The sequence below is a fragment of the Hoplias malabaricus genome, chromosome Y (assembly GCF_029633855.1).
Source record: "Hoplias malabaricus isolate fHopMal1 chromosome Y, fHopMal1.hap1, whole genome shotgun sequence".
Taxonomy (NCBI): domain Eukaryota; kingdom Metazoa; phylum Chordata; class Actinopteri; order Characiformes; family Erythrinidae; genus Hoplias; species Hoplias malabaricus.
The window spans coordinates 57,874,342-57,892,415 of NC_089820.1; the positions used below are offsets into that span (position 1 = coordinate 57,874,342).

The following is an 18,074-nucleotide window of genomic DNA, read 5'->3' on the forward strand; positions in this document are numbered from 1 at the left end:
TTACACACATTCATATGGAGTGTTTGAGCTTAAAAATCAAACAGGGGACGATAATGAGGGAAAATACTGGATTTGGTTAAGAAAACAATGTCTGTGAGGAGTGTGGTGTGTTCTCTCTGTGTCTGCGTGGGTTTCCTCCGGGTGACTGTCTGTGAGGAGTGTCGTGTGTTCCCCCTGTGTCTGCGTGGGTTTCCTCCGGGTGACTGTCTGTGAGGAGTGTGGTGTGTTCTCTCTGTGTCTGCGTGGGTTTCCTCCGGGTGACTGTCTGTGAGGAGTGTGGTGTGTTCTCTCTGTGTCTGTGTGGGTTTCCTCCGGGTGACTGTCTGTGAGGAGTGTGGTGTGTTCTCCCTGTGTCTGCGTGGGTTTCCTCCGGGTGACTGTCTGTCAGGAGTGTGGTGTGTTCTCCCTGTGTCTGTGTGGGTTTCCTCCGGGTGACTGTCTGTGAGGAGTGTGGTGTGTTCTCCCTGTGTCTGTGTGGGTTTCCTCCGGGTGACTGTCTGTGAGGAGTGTGGTGTGTTCTCTCTGTGTCTGTGTGGGTTTCCTCCGGGTGACTGTCTGTGAGGAGTGTGGTGTGTTCTCCCTGTGTCTGCGTGGGTTTCCTCCGGGTGACTGTCTGCCAGGAGTGTGGTGTGTTCTCCCTGTGTCTGCGTGGGTTTCCTCCGGGTGACTGTCTGTGAGGAGTGTGGTGTGTTCTCTCTGTGTCTGTGTGGGTTTCCTCCGGGTGACTGTCTGTGAGGAGTGTGGTGTGTTCTCCCTGTGTCTGCGTGGGTTTCCTCCGGGTGACTGTCTGTCAGGAGTGTGGTGTGTTCTCTCTGTGTCTGTGTGGGTTTCCTCCAGGTGATCCACCTTCCTCCAACAGGGTTGAGTGACAGTGTGAGTGTGTAATGCTCTGTTCAGGGCGTGTTTCTCTCTTGCGCCCAGTGATTTTGATTAGATTTTGATGTCATCTCCTTTGAGGTTATCAGAAAGAAGCTGAATAAATGAATGTTGGTGGGGAATGTGTGCAGCTGTTGGGTGCTGTGTTTGTTGGATGGAGAACTGCATTTCCAAGGAATGTAGAATGTAGGTTTGGTGAAGGACAGTTGATGTTTGTTTCTTTATTTGGATCGTGTCTGACCCACAGTGTGCTTCTGTGTCCTATAGTCTGGTCTGATCCGGATGTCTGATGATGAATTTTTCATCACTCCACTGCCTGAGCATTTGGCTTTGACTCACAACTACAGCGCCCCCTCTGGACACCACCCACATGTCATTTACAAGCGATCCGCAGAGCACAAGATCCACGGGGACAGCACTGAAAGACCTGGATTCATCTCATCAGCAGCAGCAAATAAACAACAACTTCATCAGCATCAGCATCACCATCGCCACGGCGACAACCAGCATCTTCAGCATCATCATGACAGCTACCATCACCATGGCGACTACAAGCATGGGAGGTTTCAGAGGCAACACTTCTGTGGACGCAGCAAGCAATGTATGTAAGGACACTTTCTTTTTCCTCTCGTTTATTGTTTGATTAATTTTATACATAAAAATGTAATTCATTTTTATAAATTCTATTTATAACAATTACAATAAACAGTAATTACTGTCCATTTATAAGAGTCAGGAATGGGAAACTACACTGTGAACAGAGTTAATATGAGTCACTTAATTTACTCAATTCTACATAATGATTATTTATGATTTAAGTTATTAAACTTATATGGTTTAAGGCACTTGGTTTCCTCACACCATTTGAGTTCACTTTCCTCGTCAGGTTCTACATTGTACACTGCTGTCCTTGCTGTAGATGATTTAAAGCGAGAAAGTGTCTTATGTCAGTATTAGATCACTGTGTTCCTTCATCTTCTCTACCTTTTCTCTTTCACACTATCTTTCTTTTTCTCCATCCCTGCCTCTCTCTCTTTTTCTCTCTCACAGACACTCCGAAACCCCCTGAGGACGATCGTTTTGTAATGCCTGATGAGTTTGAGGCTCAAGGCCGGAGTAGACGATCTCCTGTTCCTAATAAAGTGCTGAAGAACGGGAAGCTGAACGTGGAGACTCTGGTTGTGGCCGACAGAAAGATGCTGGAGAAGCACGGAAGGGAAAACCTCACCACATACGTCCTCACCGTCATGAACATGGTGAACTATCCTAACTAACCCACATCATCACTCAGCACAACTGGTCCACTGATATGAATAACTGAATGTGTGTGTGTGTGTATGTGATATCGCACAGGTCTCCAGTCTGTTTAAAGATGGCACAATTGGGACAGACATCAACATCGTTGTGGTCAGCCTTCTCCTTCTAGAACAAGATCCAGTAAGACCAGGTTTAATTCCAGTCCGTCAGACAAGAGGACTAACAGCTAATGGGGCAGTGGTGGTGATGGTGGTGTGTGTGTGTGTGTGTGTGTGTGTGTGTGAGGGTGGGGGGTGTAGTTGGGTAAGTTCAGAATTAAATCAATTAAAATAAAGCTTTATAATCATTCGCTCTTTCAGAAATGAGAACAAAAACAGATACTGAGCAAAAGAGGAAGTAATGTTCTGAACAAAAGTGTTTATATAAAACCTAATTAAAAACGTGTATTTCCATTTTTGTCCATTTTTAGTTTACTACGTCATTTGAACACAGCAGCTGTTCTTCACACTCTGTGGAAATTGACCAATAGAAATTCTCCTGAATAAAATCTGTATAAATTGATTCCTTTGAAAGTTATGAAGGTGTTTTCTTTTCCTGTAAAGTATATTTTTAAATAAATATAAACAAAAGCAAAGCAGGAAATAAAAAAGGAACAAGAAAAATAATACTGTGTACCAAAAAGCATTAAAGTTTACGTAGTTAAATGTAAAGTACAGAGATGTAATGGCTGACTTTGAGCGGTAATTTTTATATAGTTCTCGTGGTGAAAGAAAACATATATTTGTTGATTTTCTGAAGTCACAAACACAGCGAATTCAAAATGCAGTTCACCATGGACTGAATCTCACATCTCAAACATGTTACAGTTAATACACTCTTCATATGTTTAATTTTTTTTAAATTTTGGGTTTCCATGATATGGGCCCTTTAATATCATCAGTGTCCAATGAAAAACATCTCCCAAAAACAGTATCTCCCAAGTTTTAAGGAGAAGGAAAAACTTCTTGATTTTGAGTGAAAGTCAGTGTAAAAAGATGTTATTCAGATGTTATTTAAACAAAACCAAGACAAACACCACAGACAGAAAACAAACAGGAGCAGGGAGGCAAGAAAACAAACTAGAACTCGGTGGAACAAAACTAGAACAGGAACATCACTGTGAACTGGTGGTAATGTGTAAGACAACAGACAAAGAAACACATCTACACACACAAGAACAATGAAACAAAGGGACTGTATATACACAGAGCACTGACAAGGAACACCTGGGGACAATAACGAGAGGGCAGGACTACAAAGGAGACTCTGATGAGAGGGCGGAGCTAAGGCGGGACTAGGGCGGAGACAGGAAGTATAAACAGAGCCATGTGCTAAATGAGCACATGGTGAGGAAAACAAACACAGGACGTGACATGGTCGTTAGTCATGAAATTTTCACACAGTATGAAGGACAGCTGCTGTGTTCAAATGATGTAGTAAACTACACATCTCTCTCTCTCTCTCTCTCTCTCTCTCTCTCTCAGCTGGGTCTCTCCATTAACCACCACGCTGACCAATCCCTGAACAGCTTCTGTCAGTGGCAGTCAGGCCTTCTGGGTAAAAACGGCAAGCGCCACGATCACGCCATCCTCCTGACCGGCCTGGACATCTGCTCCTGGAAGAATGAGCCATGTGACACTCTGGGTGAGTCCTGGGAAAGTCCTCTGAGGTCAGAAAATCACGCGTCCCACAAGTGTCCTATTGTTATTATATGCTGTATACGATGATCCTATTCTGATTCTAAAACTATTAGAGTTTCACTGTGTTTATAATCTTAAATCATATGAATAATACGTAATATCCGTGTTACACTGTGTCCAAACATTTATCAACCCCCCTGACTGTGTACGCAGAGATACAGTTACATACTCAATGCCATGTGTGAGCCAGCGGGGTATAGCCCCACAGCATCGTGGAACGTCGCTCTCTGGAGCGACAGAGCTCAGTTTAAAACCTTTGGAGTGGTGTTTTTGTTGTCGTCCAACCTTAGTAGCTAAACTCATGAACGTTCATGTGGCTGAATGCCATCAAATCCTCACCGCAGTGTTCCAGTTCCTTTCTAGAAGGGTGGTGGCTGTTACTGCGGTGAAGGAGAAGATCGCTACCTGTTCAAACACTGGATGAATTAAGAGTTTATTGTGCACTTGGCTTTCGCGGGAGGTTTAAGTGGAGGTTTATATGGAGCTGGTGCAGGGTGGGGATGTGGTGGAGTGTTTTGCCCGGGGCAGGGGACTTTTTCCTGGGTAAACCCCCCCCCTGTAATGAAGCCCTCACTACGTTCTACGGTGAACTGGCAACCTCCTGCGCTTCTCTCCACACACAGCCATCGTCCAAACACTACAACCTCTCCAAACACTCCAGACCACAGGCATCTGCGGCAGTGGAAGTGTGTTGGAGACGAGAGGCTTGTTTTGGTTTGCGCTGTGTGTGATGTGTCTAACTCAACCCACCGCTTTGTCTGTGTGTGTGTGTGTGTGTGTGTGTGTGTGTGTGTGTGTGTGTGTGTGTGTGTGCGCGTGTGTTAGACGAGCGACTAAGGGGTTTCAATCTGTTAATGCTCCAGCTCGTTGTCAGTTCAACACTGAGCTGTGTAAAACAATGTTCTGTTAATCTTTATATTAATTTATGTTAATTTATGTTAATCACTAGAATATTATGGGCTTTTACATTACTGACATTAAAGGCTACAACATGCAGATGAGTTTTTAATGCAAGTGTTTTAATAATTCATTCATTCATTCATTCATTCGTAGTCTGTAACCCTTATCCAGTTCAGGGTCATGGTGGGTCGGGAGCTTACCTGGAATCACTGGGCGCAAGGCGGGAACACACCCTGGAGGGGGCGCCAGTTCTTTACAGGGCAACACACACTCACACATTCACTCACACCTACTGACACTTTTGAGTCTCCAATCCATCTACCAACATGTGTTTTTGGAGCGTGGGAGGAAACCGGAGCACCCGGAGGAAACCCACGCAGACACAGGGAGAACACACAACACTCCTCACAGACAGTCACCCGGAGGAAACCCACACAGACACAGGGAGAACACACCACACTCCTCACAGACAGTCACCCGGAGGAAACCCACGCAGGCACAGAGAGAACACATCACACTCCTCACAGACAGTTACCCGGAGGAAACCCACGCAGGCACAGAGAGAACACACCACACTCTTCACAGACAGTCACCCGAAGGAAACCCACGCAGACACAGGGAGAACACACCACACTCCTCACAGACAGTCACCCGGAGGAAACCCACGCAGACACAGGAAGAACACACCACACTCCTCACAGACAGTCACCCGGAGGAAACCCACACAGGCACAGAGAGAACACACCACACTCATCACAGACAGTCACCCGGAGGAAACCCACGCAGACACAGGGAGAACACACCACACTCCTCACAGACAGTCACCCAGAGGAAACCCACACAGACACAGGGAGAACACACCACACTCCTCACAGACAGTCACCCAGAGGAAACCCACACAGACACAGGGAGAACACACCACACTCCTCACAGACAGTCACCCGGAGGAAACCCACGCAGACACAGGGAGAACACACCACACTCCTCACAGACAGTCACCCGGAGGAAACCCACGCAGGCACAGGGAGAACACACCACACTCCTCACAGACAGTCACCCGGAGGAAACCCATGCAGACACAGGGAGAACACACCACACTCCTCACAGACAGTCACCCGGAGGAAACCCATGCAGACACAGGGAGAACACACCACACTCCTCGCGGACTGTCACACAAATCTACCTGTGTATATTTCTCTGTGTTTGCTGCAGGTTTTGCCCCCATCAGTGGGATGTGCAGTAAATATCGAAGCTGTACCATAAACGAAGACACTGGACTCGGCCTCGCTTTCACCATCGCTCACGAATCAGGACACAAGTATGAACACACACTCACACGCACAGATACACATTAACACACACATGAATACACACTTGCTCACAAATGCATGCTGGAACCTGAATAAGAGTTTAGTGAAGTAATGAGGGAGTGCCTGCCTTTGTTATTGTAATTCACCTCCCCACCAGATCCTGGTCCAGATCCAGACCACTGCACTAATGCATTAATCAAGGTGACCTCTAGTGGTCGAGCAGGTGAACCACAACAACAAAGACAGCCGATCCAACCTGGGGTGCTGCTGCTTTTCATAGAATGCAATTGTGCAAAAGTCAGTGTTAAAGAACTTTTTTTATTTCATGTTCTTCGTAGTTTACAGCACAGTGCAGTAATTAGAAAAAGAAACAAAATGTCATAGTGCATCTTTAAAATCTCATACAGCATTATCCATGAAGCTATCTAATGTCTATGAAGCTCAAGAGTGGCAACTCCAGCCTAAACTACTAGCTTGAGGATCTCTTAAGCAAGAGTGGAAACACAGGGAATTGAACACTGTCTCCAGTGTGCACTGGTATAGTGTTATCCTCTATGTTTCCGAACGTCTCAGAGAGCTGAAGCTTTATTTATAATCTCCACAGAGGATTTTACAAACACTGAAACCAGTTTCAGCAAGTGATCAGCAAACTACAATATTGTGCTTGGGTGAAGATTTTAGAACAGAGGAAGGTTTTAAACAAAATGATATATATATATATAGCATACATGGCAGCCACTGCTCTGCTTACATTAGCACAGATCCATCACTTGAGCCCTGAGGAACTCAAAGAAACTCTGAAACTCCAAAGTGACTTGTCTAGTGAGAAAGACTTCAACCTGGAGGAGCCGGGCGGCCTTGCCCTTCACCGAGGGGACTCCTTGCACCTTGAGGAACACGAGTGTGGCTGTTTTGTCCATTTTGTAGGTGCTTGGTTTATTTGAACCCACACTTTTGGATCCAAGTGTTAATTGTGTTTTATTTACAAACGATAATGAGATTTCTTTAACATAGTCCTTGTAGTTTAACTTAAAATAATAAAAAAAAAAAAAAACTTTTGAACACACGGGAGATGTTTAAAAAAATAGCAGAGTAAAATCAGTGTTTCCCATTCATTCATTCATTCATTCATTCTCTGTAACCCTTATCCAGTTCAGGGTCGTGGTGGGTCCAGAGCCTACCTGGAATCATTGGGCGCACGGCGGGAATACACCCTGAAGGGGGCGCCAGTCCTTCACAGGGAAACACACACTCACACATTCACTCACACACTCACACTTACGAACACTTTTGAGTCACCAATCCACCTACCAACGTGTGTTTTTGGACTGTGGGAGGAAACCGGAGCACCCGGAGGAAACCCACACGGACACAGAGAGAACACACCACACTCCTCACAGACAGTCACCTGGAGGAAACCCACACGGACACAGGGAGAACACACCACACTCCTCACAGACAGTCACCTGGAGGAAACCCACACGGACACAGGAAGAACACACCACACTCCTCACTGACAGTCACCCGGAGGAAACCCACACGGACACAGGGAGAACACACCACACTCCTCACAGACAGTCACCCGGAGGAAACCCACACGGACACAGGGAGAACACACCACACTCCTCACTGACAGTCACCCGGAGGAAACCCACACGGACACAGGAAGAACACACCACACTCGTCACAGACAGTCACCCGGAGGAAACCCACACAGACACAGGAAGAACACACCACACTCCTCACAGACAGTCACCCGGAGGAAACCCACACGGACACAGGAAGAACACACCACACTCGTCACAGACAGTCACCCGGAGGAAACCCACATGGACACAGGAAGAACACACCACACTCCTCACAGACAGTCACCTGGAGGAAACCCACACGGACACAGGGAGAACACACTACACTCCTCACAGACAGTCACCTGGAGGAAACCCACTCGGACACAGGAAGAACACACCACACTCCTCACTGACAGTCACCCGGAGGAAACCCACACGGACACAGGGAGAACACACCACACTCGTCACAGACAGTCACCCGGAGGAAACCCACACAGACACAGGAAGAACACACCACACTCCTCACTGACAGTCACCCGGAGGAAACCCACACGGACACAGGAAGAACACACCACACTCCTCACTGACAGTCACCCGGAGGAAACCCACACAGACACAGGAAGAACACACCACACTCCTCACTGACAGTCACCCGGAGGAAACCCACACAGACACAGGAAGAACACACCACACTCCTCACTGACAGTCACCCGGAGGAAACCCACACAGACACAGAGAGAACACACCACACTCCTCACAGACAGTCACCCAGAGCGGGAATCGTACCCACAACCTCCAGGTCCCTGGAGCTGTGTGACTGCGACACCTACCTGCTGCACCACCGCGCCCCCATACTGCATCACCTCCAAATACACAAATAAAAAAAATATATAACCAAACATTTAATTACTCATCCATTATCATTAATGACTTTAACTCAAACCCTAAAATGATAACAAAATAAAAACAATGAAATAAAACAAAAAAATGGCGATAACAAAGGCCTTGCCCTTAAGCGAGGGGACACTTCACACTCTTCACACTCTGTGGAACCTCAACACGGAGGAACAGTGTGACTAAGCCCTTAAGTGAAGGGACGGCATGCGCCCTGCCGAGCCCAAGTGTACAATCCTGAGGTACAGCCGCTTGCCAGAGGTGGCATATGAACCGTGTTTTCTCAGTTTCCCTTGCTAGAGGAGTCCTTTTTGAAGGACAAACATAGTGGTGTCCACCCTCTTGACGAATGTTGTGCATACTGACTAAATAACTAACACAGACCGAGGACAGAAGAAACACTACTTTCTTTAGGAGAAAAACTCATGCATTTATAGATTATTCCTGGTGTTTTTTGGGAGAAGCCATGTTTTTTTTGGACTCTGTTGTGGTTTCTGTCAGTGCAACAATTAAAACTCAAAACGCTGCAGTGGGTTCAGACAAGTGACTCAGTCTGATCTCAGCACATAGGTTATTACCTCATCCTCTTCAGTACAATGCTCAGAACCACGTGCAGCGCCAAGGGCAAACGGAACGTGTTTGTGTTTACACGTTTCCATCGAGAGGAAGTTTATATCTGACAGGAGATTTCAGCTTCATGGCAAGGGATTTTTCAATGGCTGGCACCTTCTCAGTGTAACATCTAATACACTGCAAGACGTGTCACTTTCGATGGCTAAATCTCTCCGGTCGAATAAAGGGAAATCATTATGGGGACGTGTAAAATTGCTTCAGGGCAGAAAACAAGGCTCTCTCATCCAAAAGTCATTAATCACTGACAAATCTCAACGTATTTCAAAACACGTGATGCACATATGCTGGGCTTATTTTCAGTTTATTCAACAAACGTGTTTATTGAAACGCTTATAAATATAATCAGGAACACTTGTGCAGTTCTGTAGAGAGTGGGTTATAGAGGTAAAGTCCCACCTGATCCAGGGAGTGGTTACAGACCTGAGGCCCTCTGTTGACACTCTCTGAGGGTAAAGCCTTTCTCTCTCACTCTTTTCCCCCTTTACCTCTGTCTCTCCCCAGTTTTGGAATGATCCACGACGGAGAGGGGAATCCCTGTCGGAAAGCCGAGGGAAACATCATGTCTCCGACTCTGGCCGGCAATAACGGCGTCTTCTCCTGGTCCGCCTGCAGCCGCCAGTACCTCAGCCGTTTCCTCGGGTAAATCCTGTCCCGCCGATTGGAAATCTGGAACATTTGGGACTCAAGCTTTGTCTAAACTTTTGAGCTTCCCACAAGTTTGGAAGATGTTTTTTTAAATGAATGGCATCGCTCTGAATACTTGCAATCACTCCGCAACAGTTGGGAATCATTGTTCATGAACTGGGGCCAGTGTTCATGCATTTTGGATTTTATTATTTGTATAAATAAGTTTTAAAACCTCTTGTGTATCCTATAATTATAATTCAAAGTTCATACCCTCTCCAGCTCTTCTGTCGTTGTCATTGGTAACTGATGTGTAGTAATAAAAATGACAATTCTTTAATTTATTTAACAAAATTACCTAAAAATGAAGTATGAACAGTACATTGAGGATCTCTAACATGGAAAATGACCATATTTAAATCATCTAAACACAAACTCAGATGTACTTTTGGACACACTATTAACCCCAAGAACAGAACACTCTTCATTTTTAGTTTTTTTTTTGTAGAACTATTTGTAAATGTGTGTGAATAACCATTTAAAATTTTACAATCGCTCTTTGAAAATTGGGAACATTTTAATGTGTGTATGTGGTGTGTGTGTGTATGTGTGTGTGTGTGTGTTGGGTTCACAGCACAGCTCAAGCCTCCTGTCTGGTGGATGAACCCAAGCTGATCGGACAGTATAAATTCCCCGAGCAGCTCCCGGGGCAGCTGTACGACGCTGATACTCAGTGTAAATGGCAGTTTGGCTCCAAGGCCAAACTCTGTAACCTGGACTTTGTGAAGGTAAAGTCTTTTATTGGAGATGCATTATATTTCATAAAGACACAACCTGCGCTTGTACGGCTAGCATAGTTCTGTTGTTCTGCATACTTTGCTCTGATTTTCATGGTCAGGACCCCCACAGAGCAGGTGTGATGTGGTGGTGGATCATTCTCAGCGCTGCAGTGACACTGACGTGGTGGTGGTGTGTTAGTGTGTGTTGTGCTGGTGTAGAGTGGATCAGACACAGCAGTGCTGCTGGAGTTTTTAAACCCCTCAGTGTCTGGACCGAGAACAGTCCACCGACCAAAAACATCCAGCCGACAGCGTCCTGTGTCACTGATGAAGGACTAGAGGACAAGCGACACACACTGTGCAGCGACAGATGAGCTACTGTCTCTGACTCTACATCTACAAGGTGGACCAACGAGGGAGGAGTGTCTCACAGAGTGGACAGAGAGTGGACACAGGGTTTAAAAACTCCAGCAGCACTGCTGTGTCTGATCCACTCTACACCAGCACAACACACACTAACACACCACCACCACGTCAGTGTCACTGCAGCGCTGAGAATGATCTTTCTCCCGAATAAACGCTTGTTCTAACCCTTTACGTTGACCATTAATAATTTTGTGAGACTTTTGCATGATGTTGACAATATGTTTAAAACATTTTGCATTCATTCTTTATTTATTTGATGGAAAAACAAGTGTAGAGAGTCCAGCATTGAAATGTCTTCACTTAATGGACTCTGGGCTTGTTAGCAGCATTGTAATTCATGGTCCTTAGCTTGGTTGGTACTTGTTGATGTGGAGGAGTTTGTTTCCCAACTTTCCGAGCCAGATTCCCATTCACATTCCTCCAATAGAGGATCCACTGGGCCCCTGCTGGCATCCTCCAGCCCCTTAACATCGGATTCATACATTGATATGTAAATGTCAAGTGTGTAAGACTGAGGCCCTTGGGCTTGGGAAGTGAATCTGCGTGGGTCACGTTCCTGGATTAGCCGTTGTGTTACAGGCTGTTTCCTTCACAGCATCCTAAACAAGCTTTGTGTTGCTCTGAAAAACCATCCACTCCTGCTCCTTGGGGATGTGGACTTCTCAGGAACGTCCGATGCACGTCCGAAACCTTAGACAGAGTTTGCCAATTTGGCACTTACTCTAAATGTAGGGTATATGACCAAATCTAGTGGAAATCCAAGGGTATTCATCGGGAGTTAGTCTCCCTTTTGCTTCTGTAGAAGCTTCTTCTCTTCTTGTAGATGTCTTGACGATGTTGGAACATTGTTGTGAGAATTTGATTGTGATGTTGAGAGCATCATGGAAATCAGGTGCTGCTGCTGGATGATAAGTTCTGGCTCATTAACACCAATCCAACTCATCCCAAAAGGTATTTGGATGGAGCTGCAGAGCTGTGACCACAGGCTGGTGCTGGGACGTTTTGTAGCCATCCGACCGTATATTTTAAACTCATGTGCAGCTGCTCCAGAACGTCCCATTTCATTTCATGGTTTTCTACGGAGATTATACAGACTGTGTCAATTCACTCATTTTGAGGGGAGTTGGAAAACCCTGGGACAGAAAGAGGTGTCTGAATTTAGTTTTTCCATGGGTGTATGTGGCTAATGTAGTCAATTAACACGTTAAATGCTAACTGCATGTTTAACAAACCATTTTCAAGTTGATAAGTTTAAAAAAAGACTTAACATTAACATTAAAAAATGTTAATGGAGTTTCTAATCCTGCACAATGTTATTAAACAGGCGAGAGAAAAGTATGTTCTGTGGCTAAGTCCTGCGCTAGCTATATTCAAGCTATATTTAGCCTCTTTTGTTGCTAGCTATCTTTCCTTGTATTGTGGTCCTTTTCATGATTGACAACATTGTTTAAGTTTGATTTATGGTATCAGTTCACCAGGATTTAGGCTGTTAGTGTCCATTGTTTTTTTTTTTTTCACTCTCTCTTTTATTGTCCTCGTCCCGTAGTGCTTAAGGAGTAATTAGCGGTGAGGTCTGACATAGCAGCAGTAGATTAGCGAGGATGGGCTCCTCTTTCAGCGTCTGCCAGATGCTTTGGGACAGCGTCCAGCCATGGAAGGGTTCCCAAAATCCTTACTTTCTGTCCCTCCTACTGCATTGTGGGAAGATAGCGACCGCTACAAGAATAGCTTCTTATTTTTTTTTTACTGGGTGGGGGGCTGGGGGGTGTTATGTTAGCCTATGACTGTCCTTTCTCTTCTTTTGTTTGGCAGAAGAGAGTCCTCCAGCTGAGCCACAGTTCTACTCCATTTCAGCTTCTGTCCATTTCATGTCTCTTATAGCTACCTGTCACCATCATGAAATGGATTTATGAAAAATATCAATCGGCTTTATTTATTCATTCTGCTGTTTATGTACAAGCCAGCACTGGATCTGTCAAATGACTCAGAAACACCTATAGCTTCTGTCCTTTAAAGGAAGAATTTGCGTCTTTCTTTGTATTTACGTGGTTTTGCTTTAAATCAAGTAAAGAAAAAAGATTTGACTGTGAGTAAAGATCATAATGAGGCTATGACACTGGTCTACAATTGGTTTACAGTCTACAGTAGATCTCCAAATATAATGTGGATATATACATATTTATGTATTTCACATTGGTTTTACTGTTGATTTCTGTTTATATACATTATATATCAATTTATATTCATCATATATATATATATATATATATACATATGGTAGACAGCAAGATTTATACAGTAACTATATTTTTGTATACAGAAGTCATCTGTTTATATACAGTTCATGGTTTATTTACAGTATAAATGATGTATATTTGTTCATACACAGATAGCAGTTTATATACAGTAGCAGATTACAACAGTAAATATAGGTTAATAAAGTGGATACCTATATGATGGATAGTAGATGTATGTTTAAGTAGATATCTGTTTAAATGTCAGAGTGATTATATTCCTAAACTGAAACTCATGACCCTGTGTCTTCTGTCTTCAGGACATCTGCAAGTCTCTGTGGTGCCACAGGACGGGGCATCGCTGTGAGACCAAGTTCATGCCCGCGGCAGAGGGCACCAACTGTGGGCCAGAAATGGTGAGTGAGGGGTGGACCTTAGTCAGCTCTGAACACAAACACACACACACACACAACTCAGTGCCTGTAACATGGAGTCCAGTGCTTGATGTGTGAAAGGATTGAGGCCTCTCACCAACTCTGTCTCACTTTATTCATTCTTTCATTCATACATTAAACATTATTAAACATAATACTGTTACAAACATTTGGCAGCTGCTTAAAAGCCACAGAGAGCTGTTTATTAACTATTTACGAGCAGTTCTCTGTTTATTGAGTGATTCGTGTTGTGATGCAGTGGTGCCGGAGGGGTCAGTGTGTGAAGTTAGGGGATCACGGTCCAAAGGCGGTTCATGGCCAGTGGTCTGGGTGGTCTGAGTGGTCCGAATGCTCCAGAACCTGCGGAGGAGGAGTGATGTACCGAGAGAGATCCTGTAACAGCCCCAGGTAAATACAACAACAAACGGAACATCAGTTTATACACTCATTTACACATACATCATCTTCATCATTACTTCTCTTCTCTTCTCTTCTCTTCTCTTCTCTTCTCTTCTCTTCTCTTCTCTTCTCTTCCCTTCTCTTCTCTTCTCTTCTCTTCTCTTCTCTTCTCTTCTCTTCTCTTGTTTTGAAGATCTCACTCTTTGTGTGCAGTGTGTGTGTGTGTGTGTGTGTGTGTGTGTTTGTAAATCAGAGAAAAGCATATGACTGTTTCCTTTCCCTTGAAGAACATTAATGTGTCCCATGAGAAAAAGAGATAAAACACACCGAGACAAGCTCAGACATGTGGATCATCCTATAGAACATAAACTAACCCTCAACCTGCTGGAATACATGAGTCTGCTGCCTTTACTTAACCCTTCAGAGTCATGCTAATTACACACGGTAACCAAAGCAGGCTGTGGATCACAGGCTGTGTGAGGTATTTCTCTCTCGTTGCTCGTTGGGCCAAGTTTAATTTAAACTGTGGAAAGTGTGGAGTGGTGAGAAAACACTTTCCGTCAATATCATATTTGTTTTCTCTTCTCTTCTCGCCCCATTTCTATACATTTCTCTTGTCCTCTTCTCTTCTCTTCTCTTCTCTTCTCACTTTTATACTCTTCCCTTGTCCTCTTCTCTACCCTTCTCTTCTCGTCTCTAGTTGTCTTGTCTCATCTCACTTTTATACTCTTCTCTTGTTATTTTCCCTTCTCTTCTTGTCTCATGTCATTTATATACTCTTCTCTTCTCATCTCATTTTTATACTCTTCTCTTGTCCTCTTCACTCCTCTTCTCATCTCTAGTCGTCTCATCTCATCTCCTTTTATACTCTTCTCTTGTCCTTTTCCCCTTCTCTTCTCTTCTCTTCACCTCTTATCTCATTTCTATACACTTCTCTTGTCCTCTTCTCTTCTAATCTCATTTCTAAACTCTTCTCTTCTTGTCTCGTCTCATCTCACTTTTATACTCTTCTCTTGTTATTTTCCCTTCTCTTCTCTTCTCTTCTCTTCTCATCTCATTTCATCTATATACTCTTCTCTTCTCATCTCATTTTTATACTCTTCTCTTGTCCTCTTCACTTCTCTTCTCATCTCTAGTCGTCTCATCTCATCTCCTTTTATACTCTTCTCTTGTCCTTTTCCTCTTCTCTTCTCTTCTCTTCTCTTTTCTTTTCTTCTCTTCTCTTCTCTTCACCTCTTATCTCATTTCTATACACTTCTCTTGTCCTCTTCTCATCTCATTTCTATACTCTTCTCTTCTCATCTCGTCTCCAGTTGCCTCATCTCATCTCACTTTTATACTCTTTTATTGTTTTTTTCCTTTCTCTTCTCCTCTCTTCTCATCTTATCTCATTTCTATACTCTTGTTCTTCTTCTCCTCTCTTCTCTTCTTGTCTCTAGTTGTCTTGTCTCATCTCACTTTTATAGTTTCTCTTGTTTTTTTTCCCTTCTCTTCTCTTCTCGTCTCATTTCATTTCTATACTCTTCTCTTGTCCTCTTCTCTTCCCTTCTCTTCTCATTTCTAGTCATCTCATTTCATTTCTATACTCTTCTCTTGTCCTCTTCTCATTTCATTTTATACTCTTCTCTTGTCTTCTTCTCTTTGCTTCTCTTCTCATCTCTAGTCGTCTCATCTCATCTCCTTTTATACTCTTCTCTTGTCCTTTTTCTCTTCTCTTTTCCTAAAAGGAAAAGTATTTGTCGAGTCCTCAATCTTAGAGGAACAGAACCAGAAGAGCTATAATAATGTATGTGAATTGATATCTACATAAACCCACAGTATATTTATTACAGCACCTGCTTTTTTGGATAAATGTTATTATCCTATGCTCCATTATCATGTTGTGTATTTATGAACATGTATTTGGGCCAGGCTGTGTGTAATGTGGTATCACGGGCCAGAACCAGTAGATCTGCTCTTTCAGTGATGAATTCCTATCATAGATCTGAGGTAACCTCCAACAAGGAGGGAGTAAAAAAGCTATATTTAAACAGGTAACATGCATAAGACACGTAAGCCTATGGAGATGAATTAGAAGGCTTAGATTGCATTTCAGGATGTGGGTATGTTTTAGTGTTCCACAAAGTCTCTGAACAACGTGGACAGTGTCCAACGTGGCAATTTATGTGGGACGTCTGGCAGAGTCACTTACATGAAACATCAGTATCTTCGTCTGACGTAAAGTTACTGTAGACACTGATAGAATGAAACCAGACACAAAAAAAGTATGATTCGTTTATTTACACTCCACAAGGTAAAATAGTTCAATTCCTCTCACACTTTCCTACTGGTGTTAATCCACAATTCACAAGGTGTGTTCAGATCATAGTGATACATGACCCACATGTGAATGATGCTGAGTTTTGTCGGCTTAAGTTCCAAAGTAAGTAATTTGGAGTGTGGCTCCAGAGTATGAGGTGCATAACTGGGGCAGCCGTGGCCTGGTGGTTAAGGAACTGGGCGTGTAACCAGGTCTCTCCCCAGAGCCAGGTCATGACTGACATGCCCTTGAGCAAGGCACCTCGCCCCAGCTGCCACTCCAGGCATGTGTGCTCACTGCCCCCTAGTGTTCACTAGTGTATGTGTGTGTGAAAGTGTGTTTCACTGCACGGATTGGGTTAAATGCGGAGAACAAATTCCTCTGTTTGTAAGCACAGTGGCCAGTGAAGTGATTCTAATTCTAACAGGAACGGATTAAAAGGTGCTATCAGTCCTGTAAAAGCTGGCATCATTGCTAGGCCTTACCCATTTATTTTACTGAGTAATACCTGAAGAGCTTTGGTCAGAGTGCAATTATCTTGCAATATTGGCACTTGGACTAACTGTGGTGTAATATACTGTGCTGTGAAAGCTAAGGTAACTCTAGTTGTGGCTGATCTGCTATTTTTGGAGCGAGGAGGGATGTGTATACATTTCATTGCTGACTTTCTCTTTGTTAAAAATTACTTTTGGGGGCGGCACGATGGCGCAGCAGGTAGTGTCGCAGTCACACAGCTAGAGGGGCCTGGAGGTTGTGGGTTCGATTCCCGCTCCGGGTGACTGTCTGTAAGGAGTTGGTGTGTTCTCTCTGTGTCTGCTTGGGGTTTCCTCCGGGTGACTGTCTGTAAGGAGTTGGTGTGTTCTCTCTGTGTCTGCGTGGGTTTCCTCCAGGTGACTGTCTGTGAGGAGTGTGGTGTGTTCTCTCTGTGTCTGCATGGGTTTCCTCCGGGTGACTGTCTGTGAGGAGTGTGGTGTGTTCTCCCTGTGTCTGCGTGGGTTTCCTCCGGGTGACTGTCTGTGAGGAGTGTGGTGTGTTCTCTCTGTGTCTGCGTGGGTTTCCTCCGGGTACTCCAGTTTCCTCCCACGCTTCAAAAACACACGTTGGTAGGTGGATTGGTGACTCAAAAGTGTCCGTAGGTGTGAGTGTGATGTGTTGCCCTGTGAAGGACTGGCGCCCCCTCCAGGGTGTATTCCTGCCTTGCGCCCAATGATTCCAGGTAGACTCTGGACCCACCGCGACCCTGAACTGGATAAGGGTTACAGATAATGAATGAAAAACTACTTTTGTGTCCTATTCACTATGTAGTGTATTATGTTTGGAGTTCCATCATTTTGTAGTGGTGTCTAAAAGCAATATGCAGCTTTGTCCCACATTAAGTAGTGTCCAACTGATGTACCCTAACGGATAGTGGATACCCACAGTACACTGCCTTGTTTGGTCAAGCCCTACGTTATTTCTTAAATCACTGACTACCCACATGAATTCAGTTCCCTATTGTAGTGCACTATATTGTGAGTAATGTAGGGAATAGTGAGCAGGGAGCTATTTAGAAACCAGTTTGCAGTCACTCTTCATGTTTTTCTCCCAAAGCCCACAGCACAATGGTCGTTTCTGCCAGGGATCCAGTCGCCTTCATCAGCTGTGCAACACTGCGCTCTGCCAGCCGGACAGTGTGGACTTCAGGGCCCAGCAGTGTGCGGAG

At 44.4% G+C, this 18,074-nt stretch overlaps 1 pseudogene; it reads left to right on the forward strand.

Annotated features, from left to right (window-relative positions):
• The window catches only part of LOC136678481 (A disintegrin and metalloproteinase with thrombospondin motifs 18-like), a 128,946-nt pseudogene that overhangs the window by 30,466 nt on the left and 80,406 nt on the right, over positions 1 to 18,074 (forward strand).